Source organism: Talpa occidentalis, unplaced genomic scaffold (assembly GCF_014898055.3).
Source record: "Talpa occidentalis isolate TD23 unplaced genomic scaffold, MPIMG_talOcc4v2.1 talOcc4.12, whole genome shotgun sequence".
Lineage (NCBI taxonomy): Eukaryota > Metazoa > Chordata > Mammalia > Eulipotyphla > Talpidae > Talpa > Talpa occidentalis.
In genome coordinates this window covers 80,047,021-80,057,863 of record NW_023601212.1, presented here as the reverse complement: position 1 = coordinate 80,057,863, position 10,843 = coordinate 80,047,021, and the positions used below count along the sequence as shown (strand labels likewise).

The following is a 10,843-nucleotide window of genomic DNA, read 5'->3' as shown; positions in this document are numbered from 1 at the left end:
GATGGAAAAGGCATTTGTGGTGGGAAAAGCAGTCTGAGCAAAGACATGGCAGGAGGTGATGAGGGTCCTGCCTGCTACCTTGCCATCTTCAAAGTAGACCTAGAACTGTGGCGGTTGTGATCCCCCCTACTCTGTAAACTAGTAGGTCTCGAAGGATGGTCCCTGGACCAACAACATCAACATCACCTGGAAACTTCTTAGCAATGCAGATTCTCAGGGTTCTGCCCCAACCTGCAGAATCTAAAATACTGGGGGTAGAGCTCAGTCATCTCTGTTTCAAGGACGCCTCAGAAGACTGACATCCACTCAGGCATGAGACCCACTGCCACGGATGCTTTGGGTTAAGGCAGACACCAGGTAGGATTGGCAGGAAAGGAGAAGGAGAACCGGGAACCATCCTATAAGCCTGGAGCTGCTAGCCCACCCCACCCTACCCCATAAACTGCGGCTCCCAAGCCCTGCCTTTGCCCACGAAGCTTCCACCCCTGGGGTAAGTGTCCTGTTTAAGGACCTGGCCTCAGGCTTACCTCCTAGTCATCACACACTCCCCCTCCACCCCTGCCAGCTGACCACTCACCCTTTCCCTGTATTCTAGCCCCCACCCCACCCCATCCTTAGATCCTCTTCAGGGACCAGCAGTGCACACAGCAGGTGCACAGATCAGACTGGGTAACAGGAAGCGGGCATGGACCAGCGACCCCTGGGGCACGCTGACACTTGCTCACCTGGGTGTCTGTGCCCGGACTGTTCAAGCCTCTGCGAATCCCTGACATGCCCAGACGGGGCAGTACTGCTCAGTAATTCCCCGCAACCCCAGCAACAAGGATCGTGACCAGAAAGAGCCAGGCACCAAAGTGTACAAAATATACGGATTCATTTATCTGAAGTTCAAAAGCAGCACAACTAATCTCAGGTGAAAGAAATCAGACCAGTGGCTGCCCAGGATGGGAAAAGCAGGATTGGTAAAACTTTGGGTAATGCTGTGAGGTTTGGTCCACAATGATTCAGTTGGCAGGCCATGTGCCCAGGGCATGGGTAGCTTTGTGGAAAGCGGTTGGGAAAAGCAGTGTATTGTGGGCTGGTTCCTAAGGGCTACCTTTAGCAAGAGACTGCAAGAAAGAGGTGACCTCAGCAAAGATCTGGACAGCCAAGATACAAAGATAAAGAGGATAAGGAAGAGTCCAGAAATCTGAGACTTTTCCTGGTTTGAAAAGTCAATTATTTCTGGTTGTTAACTTATGTGTGTTATATGTAAATAAAACTTACCCTGCAAAATATGCCCTCTAAGGAAACACACTGAATTCAGGAATTAGAGGATCATTTTAGCAAAATCTCCAATTAGCATCCCCAGAGGGACTCAAAAAGTACACAAAAAAACTCTAGGAAATTTAAAAATGTTTGCTAGAATGTTTTAATGTAATAAAACTTAAACTCCTAGGAAGTGTGGTCGGGGGAAGAGAGGTAGAAGATGAAAAATGGAATTCTGTGAAGAGGGCCAATGAAGAAAACCCAATACCTAACACTGGGAGCTTCAGAAAGACAGACCAGAGAATATGGAAGGGAATATATTATCAATGACACACAGAAAAGAAACTTCCAGAACAGAGGCCATGAAGCTTCAGTTTGAACCTGGCTGAGCATCCAACACAGTGAAATGAAACTGAAGGGCGACACATGGAGACATCACAATGAAGCTTCAGCAGGTGAACATTCAGAGGTGAGCATTTCAGGAGGACAGAGTTAGAAAGCAGCATCCTGCAAAGAAATCTGGATTCAATGGGCCACACAACTCTCGTCCACGGCACCATCTAACAGAAAAAAATGGAGCAAGCACTCCTCTGTCTGCAGAGTAATTATTTTTAATTTTGAATTCTATACACAAACTAGCAATCACCCCAGAGGAGAAGGTCCTTCTTTACACCTTTAAAGTCTCAGCAAGTTTGTCACCTCCCACCTCCCCTAGCCCCTCCCTGTGGGGGGAAGTGAATAAACCAAGAAAGAAGAAGGACCAGACAACAGTAGCCTCCAGTTCAGGGGCTATAACAAAGGAACACAGGCAATGGCAGGGTCCCCCCAAGCAAAGAGGATGAGTTAGAAGGGGCACAGGAGAATGGGGGAACCCCATAGACTTGACAGTATACCCTCCCTTGGAACATCAAAAGAACTAAAGATGCAACAGCAAAAGAACAGCACTGAGAAACTTCCAGAAAAATTAAAACTAGACTTCAATGAAAAAGTCATTCATTCACAGAAGGCCACTGGGCTTTGAGGTGAGCACTATTTATATCACACTATTTACTATTTACACAGCAATGGAATAGTTTATTTATTTCAACTTTCATAATCAGCCATAGACAAAGCTAGACAAGTTAGTTAAGACTAAGGAACATGCATATTTTTCAGCACAACAATGAAAAAGGACAAATGGTGGCTATGGGGGCGGGGGACAGAGCAAACATCAGTGGGAGAGGCCCCAGCTGTCAGTAATCGATGAAGCAATTAAAGTCCTGAAGAGAAATAATAGAGTAATTAAAAATAGGGGGGTGACTATGTTGGAAGAAGAGGGACCAGAGGAGATAAATAAGTTAAATCTTCAGGTCTTGGAGAGGAAGTCATCAGATATCTAAAATTGATAAAGCAAGAAATAGCAACACTAGACAGGTCACCCTACTGGCCACTCTGCCTTTGGGTCCTTGTGGTTATTTGGGGAATCCCCTTCCATGCCATGCCCCTTCTCTGCCTGCCTCACAGTCAGGGTCATGTTCCTGGCCAGTGTCAGGTGCTCGGTGGGCTCAGCCAATCAGATGCACTTGCTCAGACAGTGGCACAAAAGGCAGGAGATGGAGCAGACTCCGAGCAGATGCTGTTCCAGCGAGACTGCAGGCGCATAGGCAGCCACATTTAGCTTCTAGAAGAGGTAGGGATGGCAGAGCAGTGTCCTCCGTCAGGGTGCAGGAGTCACAGGCTGCAGGGGTGGGTCCTGCAGGGGTCTTCACCAGGCCAATGTTGGGGCTTGAATTGGGGTGTCATGTCCATAGGGGTACCCTGACCTCCTGGGTCTCCAGTCGCCCACTGATTTTGTTAATCTCCTGATATACTTCTAATAAATGTTCTTTCTACTTAAATTACCCAGAAGAGGTTTCGGTTGCCTGCAACTCAGATTTAAGCCATGTGCACTGGTTCTTAGAGCTAGGAAGGTAGTCTCCAGGAAGGAGGGAAAACAAAATAGTAACAGGTGGTTATTGCTGAAGAAGGGGACATGGGTGGGGAGGAGGGAGCAGAAGAATCTGTATATATTTTTAAACCTATGTGCATTTGTTAATTTTATTAAAATTTATATACTTTTTTTTTTTTTTTACTAATTTCAGGGGTCAATTTCTAGTTGATGAGAAGGAGGAGGTCTGATAGTTGGGAGGTGGGGGGCGTGGAGAGGAAGTCACCAGCCAGGGATGGCAGGGGTGACCCAAAGGAAAGCTGCTGAGGGGATGGTGTGAGAGAAAGCCTGTGAATGGGGATCCAGGTCTTCATTGGATGAGGAGCAAGGGGGCGGATGAACTGGCCCCAAAGAACCTCAGAGGAGTTTCTGCTGCCACGCCAGGCTCGTACCATGCAGCTTCGGAGAGCAGATTCTGTCCTTTGTCCATTAACCCCAGTTTCCTCCAGGCCCCCAACTCATCTCCCTGCCTACCCACAGATCCCCAGCCCCAAGCCCACCCGAATTCTGATAAAAAGCTATAAGAAACATTCCCGTGGAGGGTTTCACAGGAGAGAAGGGAGAGGGCCGGTCTTTCAGACAGGTCGGCAGTGACGTGGGGAAGAAACAGACACTAACATTTTCCCATAATGACTTGAGGGCAGGGGAAAAGAGGACCTGGTTGCTGTCCACAATCATCTGCAGAATATCCAAGACCCCAGATTGCTGAGCCACCGGCGATGAGTACATACTTTAGGCAGTTAGAGTTAGAGTTGGGTTCAAACAAGGATGCCCATTTGGAGGAGTGAGCTCCCTGTCAGGGGAGGTGTGAAAGAAGAAACCACACCTCCACCCAGCTGGGCTAGTGCAGGCAGGATTCATGCATGGGAAGAGAATCTCCTGCAGCCCTGCAACCCTAAGGAAAGGAGATGAAGAAAAGCAAGAGGAAGGAGGGGAGAGCCGAAGAGGGCCCAAGGCAAGAAAGAAGATGCCACGATAGCAGCTGCTGAAACAGCAGCTCAAGATGGAAAAACACCCTTATTTGTGGGGAATTTGTTTCAGCAAATGAGAGACAGTGATGATGCTCAGGCTGTCTCCTGAAATGAATACCATCTGGGGAAAAATACCAAATTCAACAGGACCAGTTTTTTTTTTTTTCTCCCACTAATGATTCAAGCCAAGTTTTGTGGCCCTCCTGATTTATCTGTTTAGAAAGAAGCTCTTTCTTCCCAAGAGCCAAGCCCATCCTCTGGCCAGATGAGGGCTCCCGACCACAGAGAAGTTCCACTTCTGAGGCTTTTTGTGAAATCTATCAGCTACACACAGAATGGATTAAATGTGGAGGTACAGTTTATATGATAAACATGCACTTAACGCCCAAGTACTCATCCCCTGGTTTAAGAACTAGAAAATTATTAGAACCTTAGAAGCTCCCTGTGGCCCTGGGGGTAACCACTGCTCCAAATTTCAGGTTAATTACCCCTTTGCTTTTCTTGAAAACCACCTACTATATCCCTAAATAATATATGGTTTTGTTTTGCTTGTCTGTGACCTTAAGATAATTGGAATCATACTGCCTACATTCTTCTACGACTTTATTCTTTTGCTAAATATTGTTTGAAGATTCATTTACATTGATGTGTGTAGCTATATTTAATTTGTTTCTATTCTCTATAGTATTTCAGCTAATGAATATGGATTTTTTTGATTGACATGTGAATTGAGAAGTTTTTCTTTTTTAGTTTCCAAATGGATGCTGTTTTTTTAGCTATCTGTTTATCATTGATTTCTAAATTAATTTTATTGTGGTCCTACATTATAGTCTGATGATACATATCTTTTGAAATTTGTAGAAGCTAGCTTTGTGAGCTAACCTTTTTTCATAAATATTCGTGTGTCCTTGAAAAAATATTTCCCCATTGTTGGGTATAATGTTCTCACTTGATCAAGATTGTGATGTGTACTAGATTGTTGAAATACTTTCTTATTCTTATCTATTTAATTTCTGTGGTGTTGTAAGCACCAAGTCTACGTGTACCATTGTAATACTGGATTTCCATTACTGTCCTCTGTGACTGTCAATTCTTGCTTTAATAAATATCTGAGGCTGTATTTTTAATGTATAAAATAAGAACTTTTTTTTTTTTAGATTTATTTATATTTATTTATTTATTTATTTAGACAAGCACTGGGTACAGTCAGAAGCGCGGGAGGGTGAGAGAATTCACCAGAGCGGGGAGCAGAGCAGGCAGAAGGACCGAAATACACTGCTGAGGGGAGCAGCGGGCGGCAGGAGAGGTCTGCGTGCCATGTGGGACCCTCCTCCGGTGGCCAGGGAGCAACCGGGGATCGAACTGGCGCTGCAGAGGCTGCGGGCAGCTTCGCAACCCGGTGCTCTACCGCTGCGCCACCGGGGAGACCCAAGAACTTTTTTTTTTTTTTTTTTTTAATCTTCCTGGTGCGTTAGCTCTTTTTTTTTCAAATTCTCCCCTTGACCCTCTTTGTCTCTCATAATACTTTGACCTTGAAGTCAATTTTTTAGACATAATGTAGACATCCCACTTATCTCTATTTGTCTAGAACAATTTTGTTCAGTCTTTCTGTATCCTTATGTTTTTGGTGAGTCCCTGGCAAATAACGTACGGTTGGATTTTATTTTAGTGTGTGACGGTCTTTGTCTTTTAGCTTAAAAGTTTGGTCCATTTACATTTTAGTGATGGCAGATCAGTGTGAGTTCATCTCTACCATCTTACTATATTTTCTTACTTGACCTTAATTTTCTGCTCCTTTGCTCCTACTCTTGTCTCCTTTTGATCTGTGTATTAATTAGGTATTGCTGCAACAATATTGCATAACAGACAACCCCCAAATCCAGTGACTTACAACAACAAAAATGTCTTTCCCACTCTTGAGTCTGAGTTGGCTACAGTTCTGCCAGGTCTTTATTCATATTCTAAGTCAGCTCCCAGTATATTCTTACAGGGACCCGATGGAACCTCAAAGGCTCTCTAGGGGTATGTGGCAGAAGCACAAGAGACAAAGTCAAATCATACAGGACAATTAAGGTATCTGTCTATATCTACTCACATCGCAATGGCTAAAGCAAGTCACATGATGAAGCTCCATATCAGTGTGGTGGGGAAATATACTCCTCCCTTGAAGGAAGGGTAGACAGAATAATTATTTGCTGAACAAGAATATATCCTACCATGATTGATTGAGGTGCATTTTCTTTTTTTGGGAGGGGTGGCTTCTTTTATATTTCATTCTACCACCTTGTCCCCATTTGTTTGAATTATATACCTATTCTTTTAGCCATTATGCTAATTATTTTAATACGCATACTTAATAAATTCTAAAGTTAATTTATTTCCTCCTCCTGGCAAATACAAGAACCCTAGAATTCTCTAACTGAAATCACTCTACTTATAATTTACAGGATACTTTTGACCAGTATCTTAGTACTAAACTATCTCCCCACATGCTTTCGACGTCAGTATCATTTTATAAAGCCAAGGTTTATTTTTAGCTTTAATTTACAATTTTTGCTTCTCATTCCTTTTTGCATCTCAATATTTTACTGGAGATCATATTCACTCCTCAAATACGGTCAAATTTCATCTCATAAAGGTCTGGCTGACTTGTTATTTATCTGAAATGTCTTTATTTTCCACTCATGCTGAGTTCAGAGTTAATTTATTCCTTCAGACAGATATGTATGTAGTAACATACCATGTGTCAAGGCCCCTTCTAGACATTTGGGACATCTCAGCAAAAAAACTCAAATTTCCTGTCCTTGTGGACTTGCCATTCTAGAAGAGAGGGTAAGATTATTAAATAAAATAGACAAATCAGACATCTTGCACACTACAAAGTGAAAACCCATGTCAAAAGGAAAATGGAGCAGGATAATGAGGTCACAAATGCCTGGGGGAGAGTGCCCATTGCAGCAGGAGATGGGGTGGTCAGAGCAGACCTCTGGGGCCATGACCTGTGGGCAGATATTTGTGAATACTAGAGGTGGGGGTGTTCCAGGTGGAGTAAAGAGCTGGTGCAAAGATCAAGAGGAGGGTGTACTTGGCACACTCAGTGGAACAAAGTGCATGAGGGAAAGAGTCTGAGAGGAGGTCAGAGATGGGACTTGCTGCTCCCGGCTGGACTGAACAAAATGAAGAGCTGCTGCAAAGTTTCAAGAGGAAGCCATTTATCTGAGTTTTTGTAATGATTATTCTGGCTTCTATGTTAAGAGTTGAAAGTTATTTATTTATTTTAAAAGATTGATTTATGCATACAAGAACTGGGGTACAGGCCAGAGGTGGGGGGGTGAGAGGATTCACCAGAGACAGAGTGGGGAGCAGAACAGGCAGGCTGAGTGAAATACACTGCTGAGGGGAGCAGCGGGCGAGGCAGGAAAGGTCTGCTGCACCATGTGGGTTGCTCCCTGGCCAGGGATCAAACTTGTGCTGCAGTGGCTGCGGATAGTTTCATAGGTTGTGTCTTAACCCCTTGCGCCACCAGGGAGGCCCAAGAGTTGAAAGTTACTTTAATTTCAGCACCAAAACTACTGCCATGTCCTCTTATCTTCTGGCTTTTCGTTGTTGCTCTTGAGAAGTTGGCTGTCAACCACATGGCCATTCTTCTGCAGGAAATCTTTCTTTCCTCTTTTTCTTGCTTGCAGCTCATTAGAAGACCTGGGTCTACAGATTAGACTTCCAACAATTCCAGAATGTTCCTCACCACTATCATTTGAAATATTGACTTTCCTCATTCTCCCTATTTCCTCCCAGTAGGATGCAGATTAGATTTTTTTGTGTAGCTCTTGCTCTATTTTTATGTATCTGTGTTACCCTTTCATATTTTTCATCTCTTTCTGATCCTTTGCATCATTTTGAATAAATTCTTTAGTGCTCTTATTCAGTTTTCACTCACTTTTTCCTCTGTGTCTAGTTTTCCTCTTCATTTGTGGATACAGATTTGTTTTATTTTTATTATAACTTTCATTGGGAAAAAAATATGTTAGATTTTTCCCCCAAATGTATTCATTTCACATTCATATTTTAAAGCTCACCTTCCATTTCCTCAAATGTATCAACATAATTATTTTAATATTCTGTTAAATAATTCTAGTATTAATATCTTCTTTTGGTTCATTTTCACTCCTTTTCCCCTATTCTTATTCTTGGTGACTTTATTCTCCAAAATGTTTGCGGTTTTTGACTGTGAGCTGCTCGTTTTACTTGGAAATGTATTTGTGAGAATTGTTTAAAGACAAAAGTTTCTCCTCTGAAAGTTTCTAGTGACCCAAGTTGACAATGCCTGGCTCCAAGCTGCTGCTCTCCCTCTCTTAGCACCTCTTTCCAGAATTCCTTTGTTTTGTGTTCTCTTCTCATATAAACATAAAAATAATACAGTCACTTTTCATTGCTCTTGGTTGTTAAAATTTATAAAAATTGCTGCAAGCACTAAATTAGTGAATACTTAACTTTGCTCATAGAAGAAAAATAAATGCATGTGCACTCACATGCACACACACATCTCTCACCTAGATTGTGATTTTAAATCCTAAAACATGCCTCTCCGGTGGCGCAGCGGTTGAGCGCTGGGTTGCGAAGCTGCCCGCAGCCTCTGCAGCGCTGGTTCGATCCCCGGCTGCTCCCCGGCCACCAGAGGAGGGTCCCACATGGCGCGCAGACCTCTCCTGCCGCCCGCTGCTCCCCTCAGCAGTGTACTTCGTTCCTTCTGCCTGTTCTGCTCCCTGTTCTGGCTCTGGTGAATTCTCTCACCCTCCCACATTTCTGACTATACCCAGTGCTTGTATAAGTAAATAAATATTAAAAAATAAATAAATAAAATGGTAATCATTTAAAATAAAAAATAAAAATAAATCTTAAAACAGCTCATCTTGATTGATTCTATTTCTCTATATATATTATATATATATATTTATATATATAAAATATGAAGCTCAGAAGTGTTAAGTGACTTGCCTGGGGCTGCCCCACTAACAGGTCCTAGAGTTGGCAACTGAATACAGTTCAGTTGGTCCCAGCACAGGAGAGTCTTAAATTACACCGTCTGCACCTGCTGTCTTCTTCCCCGGACATCTCTGAGCACTGAAACAAGAAGGCAGGACATGGCCTTATTCAACCTCAGCAAGGAATGTGCACATTAGGCAAACAGAAATTCTCACCAGCAAAAGCACCATGAGTATTAACCTTGGGATTACAAATAAATTTTAGTGAATAGCTGAATTTACAAGCACAGAATCTGTGAATCATGAAGACTGACTGCATGTAATCTTCTTTTATCCACAAATACCTACTCAATAATGATTTTTCCTGTTCTTTAAGTACATCTCTGGGGGCAGGGGATGCTTGAGTGAAATGTTCTGCATGTCTGTGTTTCAGATTTTCTATCAGTTCAGTGGACCAAATGGAATGTAAACGTTCTTAGTAAACAATAACACATATGTGCAAGTGCTTGGCAAACACAGGGTTACTGCTCCCTGTATTCTTAAATGTGCCGAACCCACAATTGCAGTGACACCCTGGCTCCAGGCACCATTTCCAGTTCTTCCCATGGAACTGAAGTTTATGTAGCCAGTAAATATCCTAGGGCCCATCTGATCCCACTCCACTTCTTTGTTGGTCATTTAATAAACCTTTATTGAACATTGATTATGAGTTCGCCCCAGAGAGCTGCTGGATGGCAGGAACATTAGAGCTGAGCTAAAGAGACCATCAAGGGCCAGATCCAGACCTCAGGAGAGGAGCCAAAGGGAAGATCTAGCCACAACTGAGAAACTAAGGGACTTATCGGTCTACCCGGACAGCTCCAGCCCCTCAGGAAAGCCCGCTGTCCTGCAGAGATGGAACTGCTGAGGAGATTGTGTCAGCTGCTGCTGAGAAGTAAGATGCACCCAGAGAAAGGCCCCTTGCACTTGCACTTGCCACTCCATCCTCACTTCCCTCTGGAAGCCACTCAGAGCGGCAAGAGACTTGCAGACGGTCATGCAGGTGGGAGGAACCAGAGGCAGGATTTAAATGCTTCTGATTCCTCTCTGGACAAAAGCCACATGTGCTCTGTCAAATGACTCTGAGCTGGCCTATCCTCAGGGACGTCCGAGACATCTGGGCAGTCACAGGGAACATTTTCCTACCACTTACTCCCCAACAAGCCCTGTTCAAAGGGCTTGGCTCCTGTGGCCTCGTGCTCCTCACAGGCGTTCCAGAACAGTCTATAAGATGGCCAACTGGGTGGAGTGTCAACATTGCCTTTTGTAAAGAGTTCTCAGAATTCCTGCCTCACACCCATTTCTCAGCTGAGGAAACTGAGGCACAGAGTGTCATCACTTGCCTAGCCTCATCCAGCAAGTCCACAGTGGAGCGGTGACTCAGGGCCTGGGCAGTGCGCCTGCAGAGCCTGCCCTCATTACTAGGGGTATCAACCAGGAAACTTTTTTGAAGTTGTCCTTTCTGACTCAAAATCTTAAAAATCAGGAATTTGACCCCTGGTTGGTGGTGAAGGCCTGAGGTGAAGGAGGGGGAGGGAAAGATGTCAGTGGTGGGGTAGAAATTGCTCTTGCGTGAACTAGTCTTAGACACTCCTGTCTTGGGTGGGAAAGAAGAGAGGGATTCAGCCCCCCAAGCC

General features: G+C 43.9%; 1 long non-coding RNA gene across 1 annotated transcript; it reads left to right on the top strand.

The window, feature by feature from the left end:
• The first annotated feature begins 1,408 nt into the window (after positions 1-1,408).
• LOC119240151 (uncharacterized) lies at positions 1,409-9,494 on the top strand. The gene is made up of 3 exons (XR_005124088.2): positions 1,409-2,270; positions 4,406-4,537; positions 9,202-9,494. It is a non-coding gene; the product is annotated as an uncharacterized LOC119240151 (long non-coding RNA).
• The last annotated feature ends 1,349 nt before the right edge of the window (positions 9,495-10,843 follow it).